This window comes from Chiloscyllium plagiosum, unplaced genomic scaffold (assembly GCF_037043375.1).
Source record: "Chiloscyllium plagiosum isolate Xiang-an unplaced genomic scaffold, Cpla_swu_hap1 HiC_scaffold_1, whole genome shotgun sequence".
Lineage (NCBI taxonomy): Eukaryota > Metazoa > Chordata > Chondrichthyes > Orectolobiformes > Hemiscylliidae > Chiloscyllium > Chiloscyllium plagiosum.
In genome coordinates, this window is record NW_028270139.1 from 173307768 (window position 1) to 173331147 (window position 23380).

Consider the following 23380-nt stretch of genomic DNA (forward strand, 5'->3'; position numbering starts at 1 on the left):
GTATAGAACACAGTGGGATGGAGGTTTGGAACACAGTGGGATGGAGGTTTAGACCACAATAGGATGGATGTTTAGAACACAGTGGGATGGAGGTTTAGAACACAATAGGATGGAGGTTTAGAACACAGTGGGATGGAGGCTTGGGACACAGTGGGATGGAGGTTTGGAACTCAGTGGGATGGAGGTTTAGAACGCAGTGGGATGAAGGTTTGGAACACAGTGGGATAGCGGTTGAGAGCACAGTGGGATTGAGGTTTGGAACACAGTGGGATGGAGGTTTAGAACACAGTAGGATTGAGGTTTGGAACACAGTGGGATGGAGGTTTGGAACACAGTGGGATGAATGTTTGGAACACCGTGGGATGGAGGTTTAGAGCACAGTGGGATGAAGGTTTAGAACACAGTGGGATGGATGTTTAGAACACAGTGGGATGGAGATGTAGAGCACAGTGGAATGTAGGTTTAGAACACAGTGGGATGGAGGTTTAGAGCACAGTGGGATGGAGGTTTAGAACAGAGTGGGATAGATGTTTAGAACACAGTGGGATGGAGATGTAGAGCACAGTGGGATGGAGGTTTAGAACACAGTGGGATGGAGGTTTAGAGCACAGTGGGATGGAGGTTTAGAACAGAGTGGGATAGAGTTTTAGAGCACAGTGGAATGGAGTTTTAGAACACAGTGGGATGGAGGTTTGGAACACAATGGGATGGAGGTTTAGAGCACAGTGGGATGGAGGTTTAGAACACAGTGGGATGAATGTTTGGAACACAATGGGATGGAGGTTTAGAACATAGTGGGATGGAGGTTTAGAACAGAGTGGGATTGAGGTTTAGAACACAGTGGGATGGAGGTTTAGAGCACAGTGGGATTGAGGTTCAGAGCACAGTGGGATGGAGGTTTAGAACACAGCGGGATGGAGGTTTGGAACACAATGGGATGGAGGTTTAGAGCACAGTGGGATGGAGGTTTAGAACACAGTGGGATGGAGGTTTAGAACACAGTGGGATGGAGGTTTGGAACACAGTGGGATGGAGGTTTAGACAACAGTGGGATCGAGGTTTAGAACACAGTGGGATGGATGTTTAGAACACAGTGGGATGGAGGTGTAGAGTACAGTGGGATGGAGGTTTAGGACACAGTGGTATGTAGGTTGAGAGCACAGTGGGATGGAGGTTTAGAACAGAGTGGGATAGAGGTTTAGAACACAGTGGGATGGAGGTTTAGAACACAGTGGGAGGGAAGTTTAGAACACAGTGGGATGGATGTTTAGAAGGCAGTGGGATAGAGGTTTGGAAAACAGTGGGATGGAGGTTTAGAACACAGTGGGATGGAGGTTTAGAACACAGTGGGATGGAGGTTTAGAACACAGTTGGATAGGGGTTTGGAACACAGTGGGATGGAGGTTTAGAACACAGTGGGATGGAGGATTGGAGCACGGTGGGATGGAGGTTTGGAGTACAGTGGGATGGATGTTTACAACACAGTGGGATAGAGGTTTGGAACACAGTGGGATGGAGGTTTAGAACACAGTGGGATGGAGGTTTAGAAAACAGTGGGATCGAGGTTTAGAACACAGTGGGATGGATGTTTGGAACACAGTGGGATGGAGGTGTAGAGCACAGTGGGATGGAGGTTTAGAACACAGTGGGATGGAGGTTTAGAACACAGTGGGATGGAGGTTTAGAACAGAGTGGGATAGAGGTTTAGAACACAGTGGGATGGAGGTTTAGGACACAGTGGGATGGAGGTTAGAGCACAGTGGGATGGAGGTTTGGAACACAATGGGATGGAGGTTTAGAGCACAGTGGGATGGAAGTTTAGAACACAGTGGGATGGAGGTTTAGAACACAGTGGGATGGAGGTTTAGAACACAGTGGGATGGATGTTTAGAACACAGTGGGATGGAGATGTAGAGCACAGTGGGATGGAGGTTTGAACACAGTGGGATGGCGGTTTAGAACACAGTGGGATGGAGGTTTAGAACAGAGTGGGATAGAGGTTTAGAACACAGTGGGATGGAGGTTTTTTGACACCGTGGGATGGAGGTTAGAGCACAGTGGGATGGAGGTTTGGAATACAGTGGGATGGAGGTTTAGAGCACAGTGGGATTGAGGTTCAGAGCACAGTGGGATGGAGGTTTAGAACACAGTGGGATGGAAGTTTGGAACACAGTTGGATGGAGGTTTAGAACACAGTGGGATGAATGTTTGGAACACAATGGGATGGAGGTTTAGAACACAGTGGGATGGATGTTTAGAACACAGTGGGATGAATGTTTGGAACACCGTGGGATGGAGGTTTAGAGCACAGTGGGATGAAGGTTTAGAACACAGTGGGATGGATGTTTAGAACACAGTGGGATGGAGATGTAGAGCACAGTGGAGTGTAGGTTTAGAACACAGTGGGATGGAGGTTTAGAGCACAGTGGGATGGAGGTTTAGAACAGAGTGGGATAGAGGTTTAGAACACAGTGGGATGGAGGTTTAGAGCACAGTGGGATGGATATTTAGAACACAGTGGGATGGAGATGTAGAGCACAGTGGGATGGAGGTTTAGAACACAGTGGGATGGAGGTTTAGAGCACAGTGGGATGGAGGTTTAGAACAGAGTGGGATAGAGTTTTAGAGCACAGTGGAATGGAGGTTTAGAACACAGTGGGATGGAGGTTTGGAACACAATGGGATGGAGGTTTAGAACATAGTGGGATGAATGTTTGGAACACAATGGGATGGAGGTTTAGAACATAGTGGGATGGAGGTTTAGAACACAGTGGGATGAATGTTTGGAACACAATGGGATGGAGGTTTAGAACATAGTGGGATGGAGGTTTAGAACAGAGTGGGATTGAGGTTTAGAACACAGTGGGATGGAGGTTTAGAGCACAGTGGGATTGAGGTTCAGAGCACAGTGGGATGGAGGTTTAGAACACAGCGGGATGGAGGTTTGGAACACAATGGGATGGAGGTTTAGAGCACAGTGGGATGGAGGTTTAGAACACAGTGGGATGGAGGTTTAGAACACAGTGGGATGGAGGTTTGGAACACAGTGGGATGGAGGTTTAGACAACAGTGGGATCGAGGTTTAGAACACAGTGGGATGGATGTTTAGAACACAGTGGGATGGAGGTGTAGAGTACAGTGGGATGGAGGTTTAGGACACAGTGGTATGTAGGTTGAGAGCACAGTGGGATGGAGGTTTAGAACAGAGTGGGATAGAGGTTTAGAACACAGTGGGATGGAGGTTTAGAACACAGTGGGAGGGAAGTTTAGAACACAGTGGGATGGATGTTTAGAAGGCAGTGGGATAGAGGTTTGGAAAACAGTGGGATGGAGGTTTAGAACACAGTGGGATGGAGGTTTAGAACACAGTGGGATGGAGGTTTAGAACACAGTTGGATAGAGGTTTGGAACACAGTGGGATGGAGGTTTAGAACACAGTGGGATGGAGGATTGGAGCACGGTGGGATGGAGGTTTGGAGTACAGTGGGATGGATGTTTACAACACAGTGGGATAGAGGTTTGGAACACAGTGGGATGGAGGTTTAGAACACAGTGGGATGGAGGTTTAGAAAACAGTGGGATCGAGGTTTAGAACACAGTGGGATGGATGTTTGGAACACAGTGGGATGGAGGTGTAGAGCACAGTGGGATGGAGGTTTAGAACACAGTGGGATGGAGGTTTAGAACACAGTGGGATGGAGGTTTAGAACAGAGTGGGATAGAGGTTTAGAACACAGTGGGATGGAGGTTTAGGACACAGTGGGATGGAGGTTAGAGCACAGTGGGATGGAGGTTTGGAACACAATGGGATGGAGGTTTAGAGCACAGTGGGATGGAAGTTTAGAACACAGTGGGATGGAGGTTTAGAACACAGTGGGATGGAGGTTTAGAACACAGTGGGATGGATGTTTAGAACACAGTTGGATGGAGATGTAGAGCACAGTGGGATGGAGGTTTGAACACAGTGGGATGGCGGTTTAGAACACAGTGGGATGGAGGTTTAGAACAGAGTGGGATAGAGGTTTAGAACACAGTGGGATGGAGGTTTAGGACACAGTGGGATGGAGGTTAGAGCACAGTGGGATGGAGGTTTGGAATACAGTGGGATGGAGGTTTAGAGCACAGTGGGATTGAGGTTCAGAGCACAGTGGGATGGAGGTTTAGAACACAGTGGGATGGAAGTTTGGAACACAGTTGGATGGAGGTTTAGAACACAGTGGGATGAATGTTTGGAACACAATGGGATGGAGGTTTAGAACACAGTGGGATGGATGTTTAGAACACAGTGGGATGGAGATGTAGAGCACAGTGGGATGGAGGTTTAGAACACAGTGGGATAGAGGTTTAGAACACAGTGGGATGGAGGTTTAGAACAGAGTGGGATAGAGGTTTAGAGCACAGTGGGATGGAAGTTTAGGACACAGTGGGATGGAGGTTAGAGCACAGTGGGATGGAGGTTTGGAATACAGTGGGATGGAGGTTTAGAGCACAGTGGGATTGAGGTTCAGAGCACAGTGGGATGGAGGTTTAGAACACAGTGAGATGGAGGTTTGGAACACAATGGGATGGAGGTTTAGAGCACAGTGGGATGGAGGTTGAGAACACAGTGGGATGGAGGTTTAGAACACAGTGGGATGGAGGTTTGGAACACAGTGGGATGGAGGTGTAGAGCACAGTGGGATGGAGGTTTAGAACAGAGTGGGATAGAGGTTTGGAACACAGTGGGATGGAGGTGTAGATCACAGTGGGATGGAGGTTTAGAACAGAGTGGGACAGAGGTTTAGAACACAGTGGGATAGAGGTTTGGAACACAGTGGGATGGAGGTTTGGAACACAGTGGGATGGAGGTGTAGAGCACAGTGGGATGGAGGTTTAGAACAGAGTGGGATAGACGTTTAGAACACAGTGGGATAGAGGTTTGGAACACAGTGGGATGGAGGTTTAGACCACAATAGGATGGAGGTTTAGAACACAATGGGATGGAGGTTTAGAACACAGTGGGATGGAGGTTGAGAACACAGTGGGATGGACGTTTAGAACACAGTGAGATGGAGGTTTGGAACACAGTGGGATGGAGGTTTAGAGCACAGTGGGATGGAGGTTGAGAACACAGTGGGATGGACGTTTAGAACACAGTGGGATGGAGGTTTGGAACACAGTGGGATGGAGGTTTAGAGCACAGTGGGATGGAGGTTTAGAACACTGTGGGATGGAGGTTTAGAACACAGTGGGATGGAGGTTTAGAACACAGTGGGATGGAGGTTTAGAACACAGTGGGATGGAGAATTGGAACACAGTGGGATGGAGGTTTAGAACACAGTGGGATGAAGGTTTTGAGCATAGTGGGGTGGAGGTTTTTTGCATAGTGGGGTGGAGGTTTAGAACACAGTGGGATGAAGGTTTGGAACTCAGTGGGATGGAGGTTTAGAACGCAGTGGGATGAAGGTTTGGAACACAGTGGGATGGAGGTTGAGAGCACAGTGGGGTGGAGGTTTGGAACAAACTAGGATGTAGGTTTGGAACACAGTGGGATGGAGGTTTAGAACACAGTAGGATTGAGGTTTGGAACACAGTGGGATGGAGGTTTGGAACACAGTGGGATGAATGTTTGGAACACCGTGGGATGGAGGTTTAGAGCACAGTGGGATGAAGCTTTAGAACACAGTGGGATGGATGTTTAGAACACAGTGGGATGGAGGTTTAGAATAGAGTGGGATAGAGGTTTAGAACACAGTGGGATGGAGGTTTAGAGCACAGTGGGATGAATGTTTAGAACACAGTGGGATGGAGATGTAGAGCACAGTGGGATGGAGGTTTAGAACACAGTGGGATGGAGGTTTAGAGCACAGTGGGATGGATGTTTAGAACACAGTGGGATGGAGGTGTAGAGCACAGTGGGATGGAGGTTTAGGACACAGTGGTATGTAGGTTGAGAGCACAGTGGGATGGAGGTTTAGAACAGAGTGGGATAGAGGTTTAGAACACAGTGGGATGGAGGTTTAGAACACAGTGGGATGGAGGTTTAGAACACAGTGAGATGGAGGTTTGGAACACAGTGGGATGGAGGTTTAGAGCACAGTGGGATGGAGGTTTAGAACACAGTGGGATGGATGTTTAGAACACAGTGGGATGGAGGTGTAGAGTACAGTGGGATGGAGGTTTAGGACACAGTGGTATGTAGGTTGAGAGCACAGTGGGATGGAGGTTTAGAACAGTGTGGGATAGAGGTTTAGAACACAGTGGGATGGAGGTTTAGAACACAGTGGGAGGGAAGTTTAGAACACAGTGGGATGGATGTTTAGAAGGCAGTGGGATAGAGGTTTGGAAAACAGTGGGATGGAGGTTTAGAACACAGTGGGATGGAGGTTAAGAACACAGTGGGATGGAGGTTTAGAACACAGTTGGATAGAGGTTTGGAACACAGTGGGATGGAGGTTTAGAACACAGTGGGATGGAGGATTGGAGCACGGTGGGATGGAGGTTTGGAGTACAGTGGGATGGATGTTTACAACACAGTGGGATGGAGGTTTAGAAAACAGTGGGATCGAGGTTTAGAACACAGTGGGATGGATGTTTGGAACACAGTGGGATGGAGGTGTAGAGCACAGTGGGATGGAGGTTTAGAACACAGTGGGATGGAGGTTTAGAACACAGTGGGATGGAGGTTTAGAACAGAGTGGGATAGAGGTTTAGAACACAGTGGGATGGAGGTTTAGGACACAGTGGGATGGAGGTTAGAGCACAGTGGGATGGAGGTTTGGAACACAATGGGATGGAGGTTTAGAGCACAGTGGGATGGAAGTTTAGAACACAGTGCGATGGAGGTTTAGAACACAGTGGGATGGAGGTTTAGAACACAGTGGGATGGATGTTTAGAACACAGTGGGATGGAGATGTAGAGCACAGTGGGATGGAGGTTTGAACACAGTGGGATGGCGGTTTAGAACACAGTGGGATGGAGGTTTAGAACAGAGTGGGATAGAGGTTTAGAACACAGTGGGATGGAGGTTTAGGACACAGTGGGATGGAGGTTAGAGCACAGTGGGATGGAGGTTTGGAATACAGTGGGATGGAGGTTTAGAGCACAGTGGGATTGAGGTTCAGAGCACAGTGGGATGGAGGTTTAGAACACAGTGGGATGGAAGTTTGGAAGACAGTTGGATGGAGGTTTAGAACACAGTGGGATGAATGTTTGGAACACAATGGGATGGAGGTTTAGAACACAGTGGGATGGATGTTTAGAACACAGTGGGATGGAGATGTAGAGCACAGTGGGATGGAGGTTTAGAACACAGTGGGATAGAGGTTTAGAACACAGTGGGATGGAGGTTTAGAACAGAGTGGGATAGAGGTTTAGAGCACAGTGGGATGGAAGTTTAGGACACAGTGGGATGGAGGTTAGAGCACAGTGGGATGGAGGTTTGGAATACAGTGGGATGGAGGTTTAGAGCACAGTGGGATTGAGGTTCAGAGCACAGTGGGATGGAGGTTTAGAACACAGTGAGATGGAGGTTTGGAACACAATGGGATGGAGGTTTAGAGCACAGTGGGATGGAGGTTGAGAACACAGTGGGATGGAGGTTTAGAACACAGTGGGATGGAGGTTTGGAACACAGTGGGATGGAGGTGTAGAGCACAGTGGGATGGAGGTTTAGAACAGAGTGGGATAGAGGTTTGGAACACAGTGGGATGGAGGTGTAGAGCACAGTGGGATGGAGGTTTAGAACAGAGTGGGACAGAGGTTTAGAACACAGTGGGATAGAGGTTTGGAACACAGTGGGATGGACGTTTAGAACACAGTGAGATGGAGGTTTGGAACACAGTGGGATGGAGGTTTAGAGCACAGTGGGATGGAGGTTGAGAACACAGTGGGATGGACGTTTAGAACACAGTGGGATGGAGGTTTGGAACACAGTGGGATGGAGGTTTAGAGCACAGTGGGATGGAGGTTTAGAACACTGTGGGATGGAGGTTTAGAACACAGTGGGATGGAGGTTTAGAACACAGTGGGATGGAGAATTGGAACACAGTGGGATGGAGGTTTAGAACACAGTGGGATGAAGGTTTTGAGCATAGTGGGGTGGAGGTTTTTTGCACAGTGGGATGGAGGTTTAGAACAGAGTGGGACAGAGGTTTAGAACACAGTGGGATAGAGGTTTGGAACACAGTGGGATGGAGGTTTGGAACACAGTGGGATGGAGGTGTAGAGCACAGTGGGATGGAGGTTTAGAGCACAGTGGGATGGAGGTTTAGAACACTGTGGGATGGAGGTTTAGAACACAGTGGGATGGAGGTTTAGAACAGAGTGGGATAGAGTTTTAGAGCACAGTGGAATGGAGGTTTAGAACACAGTGGGATGGAGGTTTGGAACACAATGGGATGGAGGTTTAGAGCACAGTGGGATGGAGGTTTAGAACACAGTGGGATGAATGTTTGGAACACAATGGGATGGAGGTTTAGAACATAGTGGGATGGAGGTTTAGAACAGAGTGGGATTGAGGTTTAGAACACAGTGGGATGGAGGTTTAGAGCACAGTGGGATTGAGGTTCAGAGCACAGTGGGATGGAGGTTTAGAACACAGCGGGATGGAGGTTTGGAACACAATGGGATGGAGGTTTAGAGCACAGTGGGATGGAGGTTTAGAACACAGTGGGATGGATGTTTAGAACACAGTGGGATGGAGGTTTGGAACACAGTGGGATGGATGTTTAGAACACAGTGGGATGGAGGTGTAGAGTACAGTGGGATGGAGGTTTAGGACACAGTGGTATGTAGGTTGAGAGCACAGTGGGATGGAGGTTTAGGACACAGTGGTATGTAGGTTGAGAGCACAGTGGGATGGAGGTTTAGAACAGAGTGGGATAGAGGTTTAGAACACAGTGGGATGGAGGTTTAGAACACAGTGGGAGGGAAGTTTAGAACACAGTGGGATGGATGTTTAGAAGGCAGTGGGATAGAGGTTTGGAAAACAGTGGGATGGAGGTTTAGAACACAGTGGGATGGAGGTTTAGAACACAGTGGGATGGAGGTTTAGAACACAGTTGGATAGAGGTTTGGAACACAGTGGGATGGAGGTTTAGAACACAGTGGGATGGAGGATTGGAGCACGGTGGGATGGAGGTTTGGAGTACAGTGGGATGGATGTTTACAACACAGTGGGATAGAGGTTTGGAACACAGTGGGATGGAGGTTTAGAACACAGTGGGATGGAGGTTTAGAAAACAGTGGGATCGAGGTTTAGAAAACAGTGGGATGGATGTTTGGAACACAGTGGGATGGAGGTGTAGAGCACAGTGGGATGGAGGTTTAGAAAACAGTGGGATGGAGGTTTAGAACACAGTGGGATGGAGGTTTAGAACAGAGTGGGATAGAGGTTTAGAACACAGTGGGATGGAGGTTTAGGACACAGTGGGATGGAGGTTAGAGCACAGTGGGATGGAGGTTTGGAACACAATGGGATGGAGGTTTAGAGCACAGTGGGATGGAAGTTTAGAACACAGTGGGATGGAGGTTTAGAACACAGTGGGATGGAGGTTTAGAACACAGTGGGATGGATGTTTAGAACACAGTGGGATGGAGATGTAGAGCACAGTGGGATGGAGGTTTGAACACAGTGGGATGGCGGTTTAGAACACAGTGGGATGGAGGTTTAGAACAGAGTGGGATAGAGGTTTAGAACACAGTGGGATGGAGGTTTAGGACACAGTGGGATGGAGGTTAGAGCACAGTGGGATGGAGGTTTGGAATACAGTGGGATGGAGGTTTAGAGCACAGTGGGATTGAGGTTCAGAGCACAGTGGGATGGAGGTTTAGAACACAGTGGGATGGAAGTTTGGAACACAGTTGGATGGAGGTTTAGAACACAGTGGGATGAATGTTTGGAACACAATGGGATGGAGGTTTAGAACACAGTGGGATGGATGTTTAGAACACAGTGGGATGGAGATGTAGAGCACAGTGGGATGGAGGTTTAGAACACAGTGGGATAGAGGTTTAGAACACAGTGGGATGGAGGTTTAGAACAGAGTGGGATAGAGGTTTAGAGCACAGTGGGATGGAAGTTTAGGACACAGTGGGATGGAGGTGAGAGCACAGTGGGATGGAGGTTTGGAATACAGTGGGATGGAGGTTTAGAGCACAGTGGGATTGAGGTTCAGAGCACAGTGGGATGGAGGTTTAGAACACAGTGAGATGGAGGTTTGGAACACAATGGGATGGAGGTTTAGAGCACAGTGGGATGGAGGTTGAGAACACAGTGGGATGGAGGTTTAGAACACAGTGGGATGGAGGTTTGGAACACAGTGGGATGGAGGTGTAGAGCACAGTGGGATGGTGGTTTAGAACAGAGTGGGATAGAGGTTTGGAACACAGTGGGATGGAGGTGTAGATCACAGTGGGATGGAGGTTTAGAACAGAGTGGGACAGAGGTTTAGAACACAGTGGGATAGAGGTTTGGAACACAGTGGGATGGAGGTTTGGAACACAGTGGGATGGAGGTGTAGAGCACAGTGGGATGGAGGTTTAGAACAGAGTGGGATAGACGTTTAGAACACAGTGGGATAGAGGTTTGGAACACAGTGGGATGGAGGTTTAGACCACAATAGGATGGAGGTTTAGAACACAATGGGATGGAGGTTTAGAACACAGTGGGATGGAGGTTGAGAACACAGTGGGATGGACGTTTAGAACACAGTGAGATGGAGGTTTGGAACACAGTGGGATGGAGGTTTAGAGCACAGTGGGATGGAGGTTGAGAACACAGTGGGATGGACGTTTAGATCACAGTGGGATGGAGGTTTGGAACACAGTGGGATGGAGGTTTAGAGCACAGTGGGATGGAGGTTTAGAACACTGTGGGATGGAGGTTTAGAACACAGTGGGATGGAGGTTTAGAACACAGTGGGATGGAGGTTTAGAACACAGTGGGATGGAGAATTGGAACACAGTGGGATGGAGGTTTAGAACACAGTGGGATGAAGGTTTTGAGCATAGTGGGGTGGAGGTTTTTTGCATAGTGGGGTGGAGGTTTAGAACACAGTGGGATGAAGGTTTGGAACTCAGTGGGATGGAGGTTTAGAACGCAGTGGGATGAAGGTTTGGAACACAGTGGGATGGAGGTTGAGAGCACAGTGGGGTGGAGGTTTGGAACAAACTAGGATATAGGTTTGGAACACAGTGGGATGGAGGTTTAGAACACAGTAGGATTGAGGTTTGGAACACAGTGGGATGGAGGTTTGGAACACAGTGGGATGAATGTTTGGAACACCGTGGGATGGAGGTTTAGAGCACAGTGGGATGAAGCTTTAGAACACAGTGGGATGGATGTTTAGAACACAGTGGGATGGAGGTTTAGAACAGAGTGGGATAGAGGTTTAGAACACAGTGGGATGGAGGTTTAGAGCACAGTGGGATGAATGTTTAGAACACAGTGGGATGGAGATGTAGAGCACAGTGGGATGGAGGTTTAGAACACAGTGGGATGGAGGTTTAGAGCACAGTGGGATGGATGTTTAGAACACAGTGGGATGGAGGTGTAGAGCACAGTGGGATGGAGGTTTAGGACACAGTGGTATGTAGGTTGAGAGCACAGTGGGATGGAGGTTTAGAACAGAGTGGGATAGAGGTTTAGAACACAGTGGGATGGAGGTTTAGAACACAGTGGGATGGAGGTTTAGAACACAGTGAAATGGAGGTTTGGAACACAGTGGGATGGAGGTTTAGAGCACAGTGGGATGGAGGTTTAGAACACAGTGGGATGGATGTTTAGAACACAGTGGGATGGAGGTGTAGAGTACAGTGGGATGGAGGTTTAGGACACAGTGGTATGTAGGTTGAGAGCACAGTGGGATGGAGGTTTAGAACAGAGTGGGATAGAGGTTTAGAACACAGTGGGATGGAGGTTTAGAACACAGTGGGAGGGAAGTTTAGAACACAGTGGGATGGATGTTTAGAAGGCAGTGGGATAGAGGTTTGGAAAACAGTGGGATGGAGGTTTAGAACACAGTGGGATGGAGGTTTAGAACACAGTGGGATGGAGGTTTAGAACACAGTTGGATGGAGGATTGGAGCACGGTGGGATGGAGGTTTGGAGTACAGTGGGATGGATGTTTACAACACAGTGGGATAGAGGTTTGGAACACAGTGGGATGGAGGTTTAGAACACAGTGGGATGGAGGTTTAGAAAACAGTGGGATCGAGGTTTAGAACACAGTGGGATGGATGTTTGGAACACAGTGGGATGGAGGTGTAGAGCACAGTGGGATGGAGGTTTAGAACACAGTGGGATGGAGGTTTAGAACACAGTGGGATGGAGGTTTAGAACAGAGTGGGATAGAGGTTTAGAACACAGTGGGATGGAGGTTTAGGACACAGTGGGATGGAGGTTAGAGCACAGTGGGATGGAGGTTTGGAACACAATGGGATGGAGGTTTAGAGCACAGTGGGATGGAAGTTTAGAACACAGTGGGATGGAGGTTTAGAACACAGTGGGATGGAGGTTTAGAACACAGTGGGATGGATGTTTAGAACACAGTGGGATGGAGATGTAGAGCACAGTGGGATGGAGGTTTGAACACAGTGGGATGGCGGTTTAGAACACAGTGGGATGGAGGTTTAGAACAGAGTGGGATAGAGGTTTAGAACACAGTGGGATGGAGGTTTAGGACACAGTGGGATGGAGGTTAGTGCACAGTGGGATGGAGGTTTGGAATACAGTGGGATGGAGGTTTAGAGCACAGTGGGATTGAGGTTCAGAGCACAGTGGGATGGAGGTTTAGAACACAGTGGGATGGAAGTTTGGAACACAGTTGGATGGAGGTTTAGAACACAGTGGGATGAATGTTTGGAACACAATGGGATGGAGGTTTAGAACACAGTGGGATGGATGTTTAGAACACAGTGGGATGGAGATGTAGAGCACAGTGGGATGGAGGTTTAGAACACAGTGGGATAGAGGTTTAGAACACAGTGGGATGGAGGTTTAGAACAGAGTGGGATAGAGGTTTAGAGCACAGTGGGATGGAAGTTTAGGACACAGTGGGATGGAGGTTAGAGCACAGTGGGATGGAGGTTTGGAATACAGTGGGATGGAGGTTTAGAGCACAGTGGGATTGAGGTTCAGAGCACAGTGGGATGGAGGTTTAGAACACAGTGAGATGGAGGTTTGGAACACAATGGGATGGAGGTTTAGAGCACAGTGGGATGGAGGTTGAGAACACAGTGGGATGGAGGTTTAGAACACAGTGGGATGGAGGTTTGGAACACAGTGGGATGGAGGTGTAGAGCACAGTGGGATGGAGGTTTAGAACAGAGTGGGATAGAGGTTTGGAACACAGTGGGATGGAGGTGTAGAGCACAGTGGGATGGAGGTTTAGAACAGAGTGGGACAGAGGTTTAGAACACAGTGGGATAGAGGTTTGGAACACAGTGGGATGGAGGTTTGGAACACAGTGGGATGGAGGTGTAGAGCACAGTGGGATGGAGGTTTAGAACAGAGTGGGATAGACGTTTAGAACACAGTGGGATAGAGGTTTGGAACACAGTGGGATGGAGGTTTAGACCACAATAGGATGGAGGTTTAGAACACAATGGGATGGAGGTTTAGAACACAGTGGGATGGAGGTTGAGAACACAGTGGGATGGACGTTTAGAACACAGTGAGATGGAGGTTTGGAACACAGTGGGATGGAGGTTTAGAGCACAGTGGGATGGAGGTTGAGAACACAGTGGGATGGACGTTTAGAACACAGTGGGATGGAGGTTTGGAACACAGTGGGATGGAGGTTTAGAGCACAGTGGGATGGAGGTTTAGAACACTGTGGGATGGAGGTTTAGAACACAGTGGGATGGAGGTTTAGAACACAGTGGGATGGAGGTTTAGAACACAGTGGGATGGAGAATTGGAACACAGTGGGATGGAGGTTTAGAACACAGTGGGATGAAGGTTTTGAGCATAGTGGGGTGGAGGTTTTTTGCATAGTGGGGTGGAGGTTTAGAACACAGTGGGATGAAGGTTTGGAACTCAGTGGGATGGAGGTTTAGAACGCAGTGGGATGAAGGTTTGGAACACAGTGGGATGGAGGTTGAGAGCACAGTGGGGTGGAGGTTTGGAACAAACTAGGATGTAGGTTTGGAACACAGTGGGATGGAGGTTTAGAACACAGTAGGATTGAGGTTTGGAACACAGTGGGATGGAGGTTTGGAACACAGTGGGATGAATGTTTGGAACACCGTGGGATGGAGGTTTAGAGCACAGTGGGATGAAGCTTTAGAACACAGTGGGATGGATGTTTAGAACACAGTGGGATGGAGGTTTAGAACAGAGTGGGATAGAGGTTTAGAACACAGTGGGATGGACCTTTAGAGCACAGTGGGATGAATGTTTAGAACACAGTGGGATGGAGATGTAGAGCACAGTGGGATGGAGGTTTAGAACACAGTGGGATGGAGGTTTAGAGCACAGTGGGATGGATGTTTAGAACACAGTGGGATGGAGGTGTAGAGCACAGTGGGATGGAGGTTTAGGACACAGTGGTATGTAGGTTGAGAGCACAGTGGGATGGAGGTTTAGAACAGAGTGGGATAGAGGTTTAGAACACAGTGGGATGGAGGTTTAGAACACAGTGGGAGGGAAGTTTAGAACACAGTGGGATGGATGTTTAGAAGGCAGTGGGATAGAGGTTTGGAAAACAGTGGGATGGAGGTTTAGAACACAGTGGGATGGAGGTTTAGAACACAGTGGGATGGAGGTTTAGAACACAGTTGGATAGAGGTTTGGAACACAGTGGGATGGAGGTTTAGAACACAGTGGGATGGAGGTTTAGAACACAGTGGGATGGAGGTTTCGAGCACAGTGGGATGGAGGTTTAGAACACAGTGGGATGGAGGATTGGAGCACAGTGGGATGGATGTTTACAACACAGTGGGATAGAGGTTTGGAACACAGTGGGATGGAGGTTTAGAACACAGTGGGATGGAGGTTTAGAACACAGTGGGATGGATGTTTAGGTCACAGTGGGATGGAGGTTTAGAAAACAGTGGGATCGAGGTTTAGAACACAGTGGGATGGATGTTTGGAACACAGTGGGATGGAGGTGTAGAGCACAGTGGGATGGAGGTTTAGTACACAGTGGGATGGAGGTTTAGAACACAGTGGGATGAAGGTTTAGAACAGAGTGGGATAGAGGTTTAGAACACAGTGGGATGGAGGTTTAGGACACAGTGGGATGGAGGTTAGAGCACAGTGGGATGGAGGTTTGGAACACAATGGGATGGAGGTTTAGAACACAGTGGGATGGAAGTTTAGAACACAGTGGGATGGATGTTTAGAACACAGTGGGATGGAGATGTAGAGCACAGTGGGATGGAGGTTTTGAACACAGTGGGATGGCGGTTTAGAACACAGTGGGATGGAGGTTAAGAACACAGTGGGTTGGAGGTTAGAGCACAGTGGGATGGAGGTTTGGAATACAGTGGGATGGAGGTTTAGAGCACAGTGGGATAGAGGTTTAGAACACAGTGGGATGGAGGTTTAGGACACAGTGGGATGGAGGTTAGAGCACAGTGGGATGGAGGTTTGGAATACAGTGGGATGGAGGTTTAGAGCACAGTGGGATTGAGGTTCAGAGCACAGTGGGATGGAGGTTTAGAACCCAGTGGGATGGACGTTTGGAACACAGTTGGATGGAGGTTTAGAACACAGTGGGATGGAGGTTTGGAACACAATGGGATGGAGGTTTAGAACACAGTGGGATGGAGGTTTAGAACACAGTGGGATGGATGTTTAGAACACAGTGGGATGGAGATGTAGAGCACAGTGGGATGGAGGTTTAGAACACAGTGGGATAGAGGTTTAGAACACAGTGGGATGGAGGTTTAGAACAGAGTGGGATAGAGGTTTAGAACACAGTGGGATGGAAGTTTAGGACACAGTGGGATGGAGGTTAGAGCACAGTGGGATGGAGGTTTGGAATACAGTGGGATGGAGGTTTAGAGCACAGTGGGATTGAGGTTCAGAGCACAGTGGGATGGAGGTTTAGAACACAGTGGGATGGAGGTTTGGAACACAATGGGATGGAGGTTTAGAGCACAGTGGGATGGAGGTTGAGAACACAGTGGGATGGAGGTTTAGAACACAGTGGGATGGAGGTTTGGAACACAGTGGGATGGAGGTGTAGAGCACAGTGGGATGGAGGTTTAGAACAGAGTGGGATAGAGGTTTGGAACACAGTGGGATGGAGGTGTAGAGCACAGTGGGATGGAGGTTTAGAACAGAGTGGGACAGAGGTTTAGAACACAGTGGGATAGAGGTTTGGAACACAGTGGGATGGAGGTTTAGACCACAATAGGATGGAGGTTTAGAACACAATGGGATGGAGGTATAGAACACAGTGGGATGGAGGTTTAGGACACAGTGGGATGGAGGTTTAGAACACAGTGGGATGGAGGTTTGGAACACAGTGGGATGGAGGTGTAGAGCACAGTGGGATGGAGGTTTAGAACAGAGTGGGATAGAGGTTTAGAACACAGTGGGATAGAGGTTTGGAACACAGTGGGATGGAGGTTTAGACCACAATAGGATGGAGGTTTAGAACACAATGGGATGGAGGTATAGAACACAGTGGGATGGAGGTTTGGAACACAGTGGGATGGAGGTTTAGACCACAATAGGATGGAGGTTTAGAACACAGTGGGATGGAGGTTTAGAACACAGTGGGATGGAGGTTTAGAACACAGTGGGATGGAGAATTGGAACACAGTGGGATGGAGGTTTAGAACACAGTGGGATGGAGGTTTTGAGCATAGTGGGGTGGAGGTTTTTTGCATAGTGGGGTGGAGGTTTAGAACACAGTGGGATGAAGGTTTGGAACTCAGTGGGATGGAGGTTTAGAACGCAGTGGGATGAAGGTTTGGAACACAGTGGGATGGAGGTTGAGAGCACAGTGGGGTGGAGGTTTGGAACAAACTAGGATGTAGGTTTGGAACACAGTGGGATGGAGGTTTAGAACACAGTAGGATTGAGGTTTGGAACACAGTGGGATGGAGGTTTGGAACACAGTGGGATGAATGTTTGGAACACCGTGGGATGGAGTTTTAGAGCACAGTGGGATGGATGTTTAGAACACAGTGGGATGGAGATGTAGAGCACAGTGGGATGTAGGTTTAGAACACAGTGGGATGGAGGTTTAGAGCACAGTGGGATGGAGGTTTAGAACAGAGTGGGATAGAGGTTTAGAACACAGTGGGATGGAGGTTTAGAGCACAGTGGGATGGATGTTTAGAACACAGTGGGATGGAGATGTAGAGCACAGTGGGATGGAGGTTTAGAACACAGTGGGATGGAGGTTTAGAGCACAGTGGAATGGAGGTTTAGAACACAGTGGGATGGAGGTTTGGAACACAATGGGATGGAGGTTTAGAGCCCAGTGGGATGGAGGTTTAGAACACAGTGGGATGAATGTTTGGAACACAATGGGATGGAGGTTTAGAACATAGTGGGATGGAGGTTTAGAACACAGTGGGATGGAGGTTTAGAACACAGTGGGATGGAGGTTTAGGACTCAGTGGGATGGAGGTTAGAGCACAGTGGGATGGAGGTTTGGAACACAGTGGGATGGAGGTTTAGAGCACAGTGGGATTGAGGTTCAGAGCACAGTGGGATGGAGGTTTAGAACACAGCGGGATGGAGGTTTGGAACACAATGGGATGGAGGTTTAGAGCACAGTGGGATGGAGGTTTAGAACACAGTGGGATGGAGGTTTAGAACACAGTGGGATGGAGGTTTGGAACACAGTGGGATGGAGGTTTAGACAACAGTGGGATCGAGGTTTAGAACACAGTGGGATGGATGTTTAGAACACAGTGGGATGGAGGTGTAGAGTACAGTGGGATGGAGGTTTAGGACACAGTGGTATGTAGGTTTAGAGCACAGTGGGATGGAGGTTTAGAACAGAGTGGGATAGAGGTTTAGAACACAGTGGGATGGAGGTTTAGAACACAGTGGGAGGGAAGTTTAGAACACAGTGGGATGGATGTTTAGAAGGCAGTGGGATAGAGGTTTGGAAGACAGTGGGATGGAGGTTTAGAACACAGTGGGATGGAGGTTTAGAACACAGTGGGATGGAGGTTTAGAACACAGTTGGATAGAGGTTTGGAACACAGTGGGATGGAGGTTTAGAACACAGTGGGATGGAGGATTGGAGGACGGTGGGATGGAGGTTTGGAGTACAGTGGGATGGATGTTTACAACACAGTGGGATAGAGGTTTGGAATACAGTGGGATGGAGGTTTAGAACACAGTGGGATGGAGGTTTAGAACACAGTGGGATGGATGTTTAGGTCACAGTGGGATGGAGGTTTAGAAAACAGTGGGATCGAGGTTTAGAACACAGTGGGATGGATGTTTGGAACACAGTGGGATGGAGGTATAGAGCACAGTGGGATGGAGGTTTAGAACACAGTGGGATGGAGGTTTAGAACACAGTGGGATGGAGGTTTAGAACAGAGTGGGATAGAGGTTTAGAACACAGTGGGATGGAGGTTTAGGACACAGTGGGATGGAGGTTAGAGCACAGTGGGATGGAGGTTTGGAACACAATGGGATGGAGGTTTAGAGCACAGTGGGATGGAAGTTTAGAACACAGTGGGATGGAGGTTTAGAACACAGTGGGATGGAGGTTTAGAACACAGTGGGATGGATGTTTAGAACACAGTGGGATGGAGATGTAGAGCACAGTGGGATGGAGGTTTTGAACACAGTGGGATGGCGGTTTAGAACACAGTGGGATGGAGGTTTAGAACAGAGTGGGATAGAGGTTTAGAACACAGTGGGATGGAGGTTTAGGACACAGTGGGTTGGAGGTTAGAGCACAGTGGGATGGACGTTTGGAATACAGTGGGATGGAGGTTTAGAACACAGTGGGATGGATGTTTAGAACACAGTGGGATGGAGGTTTAGAACACAGTGGGATGGATGTTTAGAACACAGTGGGATGGAGGTTTAGAACAGAGTGGGATAGAGGTTTAGAGCACAGTGGGATGGAGGTTTAGAACACAGTGGGATGGAGGTTTAGAACACAGTGGGATGGATGTTTAGAACACAGTGGGATGGAGGTTTAGAACAGAGTGGGATAGAGGTTTAGAGCACAGTGGGATGGAGGTTTAGAACACAGTGGGATGGAGGTTTAGAACACAGTGGGATGGAGGCTTAGAACACAGTGGGATGGAGGTTTAGAACACAGTGGGATGGAGGTTTAGAACACAGTGGGATAGAGGTTTGGAACACAGTGGGATGGAGGTTTAGAACACAGTGGGATGGAGGTTTGGAACACAGTGGGATGGAGGTTTAGAACACAGTGGGATGGAGGTTTAGAACACAGTAGGATGGAGGTTTAGAACACAATGGGATGGAGGTTTGGAACACAGTGGGATGGAGGTTTAGAACACATTGGGATGGATAATTGGAACACAGTGGGATGGAGTTTTAGAACACAGTGGGATGGAGGTTTTGAGCATAGTGGGGTGGAGGTTTTTTGCATAGTGAGGTGGAGGTTTAGAACAGAGTGGGATGGAGGCTTGGAATACAGTGGGATGGAGGTTTGGAACTCAGAGGGATGGAGGTTGAGAGCACAGTGGGGTGGAGATTTGGAACAAACTAGGATGGAGGTTTGGAACACAGTGGGATGGAGGTTTAGAACACAGTGGGAGTGAGGTTTGGAACACAGTGGGATGGAGGTTTAGAACACAGTGGGAGGAAGGTTTAGAACACAGTGGGATGGATGTTTAGAACACAGTGGGATGGAGATGTAGAGCACAGTGGGATGGAGGTTTAGAACACAGTGGGATGGAGGTTTAGCGCACAGTGGGATGGAGGTTTAGAACAGAGTGGGATAGAGTTTTAGAACACAGTGGGATGGAGGTTTAGAACACAGTGGGATGGAGATGTAGAGCACAGTGGGATGGAGGTTTAGAACACAGTGGGATGGAGGTTTAGAGCACAGTGGGATGGAGGTTTAGAACGCAGTGGGATGAAGGTTTGGAACACAGTGGGATGGAGGTTGAGAGCACAGTGGGGTGGAGGTTTGGAACAAACTAGGATGTAGGTTTGGAACACAGTGGGATGGAGGTTTAGAACACAGTAGGATTGAGGTTTGGAACACAGTGGGATGGAGGTTTGGAACACAGTGGGGTGGAGGTTTAGAACACAGTGCGATGAATGTTTGGAACACAATGGGATGGAGGTTTAGAACACCGTGGGGTGGAAGTTTAGAACACAGTGGGATGAAGGTTTAGAGCACAGTGGGATGGAAGTTTAGAACACAGTGGGATGAAGGTTTAGAACGCAGTGGGATGAAGGTTTAGAACACAGTGGGATGGATGTTTAGAACACAGTGGGATGGAGATGTAGAGCACAGTGGGATGTAGGTTTAGAACACAGTGGGATGGAGGTTTAGAGCACAGTGGGATGGAGGTTTAGAACAGAGTGGGATAGAGGTTTAGAACACAGTGGAATGGATGTTTAGAACACAGTGGGATGGATGTTTAGAACACAGTGGGATGGAGATGTAGAGCACAGTGGGATGTAGGTTTAGAACACAGTGGGATGGAGGTTTAGAGCACAGTGGGATGGATGTTTAGAACACAGTGGGATGGAGATGTAGAGCACAGTGGGATGGAGGTTTAGAACACAGTGGGATGGACGTTTAGAGCACAGTGGGATGGAGGTTTAGAACAGAGTGGGATAGAGTTTTAGAGCACAGTGGAATGGAGGTTTAGAACACAGTGGGATGGAGGTTTGGAACACAATGGGATGGAGGTTTAGAGCACAGTGGGATGGAGGTTTAGAACACAGTGGGATGGAGGTTTAGAACACAGTGGGATGGAGGTTTAGGACTCAGTGGGATGGAGGTTAGAGCACAGTGGGATGGAGGTTTGGAACACAGTGGGATGGAGGTTTAGAGCACAGTGGGATTGAGGTTCAGAGCACAGTGGGATGGAGGTTTAGAACACAGTGGGATGGAGGTTTGGAACACAATGGGATGGAGGTTTAGAGCAAAGTGGGATGGAGGTTTAGAACACAGTGGGATGGAGGTTTAGAACACAGTGGTATGGATGTTTAGAACACAGTGGGATGGAGGTGTAGAGTACCGTGGGATGGAGGTTTAGGACACAGTGGTATGGAGGTTTAGAGCACAGTGGGATGGAGGTTTAGAACAGAGTGGGATAGAGGTTTAGAACACAGTGGGATGGAGGTTTAGAACACAGTGGGAGGGAAGTTTAGAACACAGTGGGATGGATGTTTAGAAGACAGTGGGATAGAGGTTTGGAAGACAGTGGGATGGAGGTTTAGAACACAGTGGGATGGAGGTTTAGAACACAGTGGGATGGAGGTTTAGAACACAGTTGGATAGAGGTTTCGAACACAGTGGGATGGAGGTTTAGAACACAGTGGGATGGATGTTTAGTTCACAGTGGGATGGAGGTTTAGAAAACAGTGGGATCGAGGTTTAGAACACAGTGGGATGGAGGTTTAGAACACAGTGGGATGGAGGTTTAGGTCACAGTGGGATGGAGGTTTAGAAAACAGTGGGATCGAGGTTTAGAACACAGTGGGATGGATGTTTGGAACACAGTGGGATGGAGGTTTAGAACACAGTGGGATGGAGGTTTAGAACACAGTGGGATGGATGTTTAGAACACAGTGGGATGGAGATGTAGAGCACAGTGGGATGGAGGTTTCGAACACAGTGGGATGGAGGTTAGAGCACAGTGGGATGGAGGTTTGGAACACAATGGGATGGAGGTTTAGAGCACAGTGGGATGGAAGTTTAGAACACAGTGGGATGGAGGTTTAGAACACAGTGGGATGGAGGTTTAGAACACAGTGGGATGGATGTTTAGAACACAGTGGGATGGAGATGTAGAGCACAGTGGGATGGAGGTTTAGAACACAGTGGGATGGAGGTTTAGAACACAGTGGGATGGAGGTTTAGAACAGAGTGGGATAGAGGTTTAGAACACAGTGGGATGGAGGTTTAGGACACAGTGGGATGGAGGTTAGAGCACAGTGGGATGGAGGTTTGGAATACAGTGGGATGGAGTTTTAGAGCACAGTGGGATTGAGGTTCAGAGCACAGGGGGATGGAATTTTGGAACACAATGGGATGGAGGTTTAGAGCACAGTGGGATGGAGGTTTAGAAAACTGTGGGATGGAGGTTTAGAACACAGTGGGATGGATGTTTAGAACACAGTGGGATGGAGGTGTTGAGCACAGTGGGATGGTGGTTTAGAACACAGTGGGATGGAGGTTGAGAACACAGTGGGATGGAGGTTTAGAAAACTGTGGGATGGAGGTTTAGAACACAGTGGGATGGATGTTTAGAACACAGTGGGATGGAGGTGTAGAGCACAGTGGGATGGTGGTTTAGAACACAGTGGGATGGAGGTTTGGAACACAGTGGGATAGAGGTTTAGAAAACTGTGGGATGGAGGTTTAGAACACAGTGGGATGGATGTTTAGAACACAGTGGGATGGTGGTTTAGAACACAGTGGGATGGAGGTTTAGAGCACAGTGGGTTGGTGGTTTAGAACACAGTGGGATGGAGGTTTGGAACACAGTGGGATGGAGGTTTAGAAAACTGTGGGATGGAGGTTTAGAACACAGTGGGATGGATGTTTAGAACACAGTGGGATGGAGGTGTAGAGCACAGTGGGATGGTGCTTTAGAACACAGTGGGATGGAGGTTTAGAACACAGTGGGATGGAGGTTTAGAACACAGTGGGATAGAGGTTTAGAACAGAGTGGGATAGAGGTTTAGAGCACAGTGGGATGGAGGTTTAGAACACAGTGGGATGGAGGTTTAGAACACAGTGGGATGGAGGTTTGGAACACAGTGGGATGGAGGTTTAGAACACAGTGGGATGGTGGTTTAGAACACAGTGGGATGGAGGTTTAGAACAGAGTGGGATAGAGGTTTAGAGCACAGTGGGATGGAGATTTAGAACACAGTGGGATGGAGGTTTAGAACACAGTGGGATGGAGGTTTAGGACACAGTGGGATGGAGGTTTAGAACACAGTGGGATGGAGGTTTAGAACACAGTGGGATAGAGGTTTGGAACACAGTGGGATGGAGGTTTAGAACACAGTGGGATGGAGATTTAGAACACAGTGGGATGGAGGTTTAGAACACAGTGGGATGGAGATTTAGAACACAGTGGGATGGAGGTTTAGAACACAGTGGGATGGAGGTTTAGGACACAGTGGGATGGAGGTTTAGAACACAGTGGGATGGAGGTTTAGAACACAGTGGGATAGAGGTTTGGAACACAGTGGGATGGAGGTTTAGAACACAGTGGAATGGAGGTTTAGAACACAGTGGG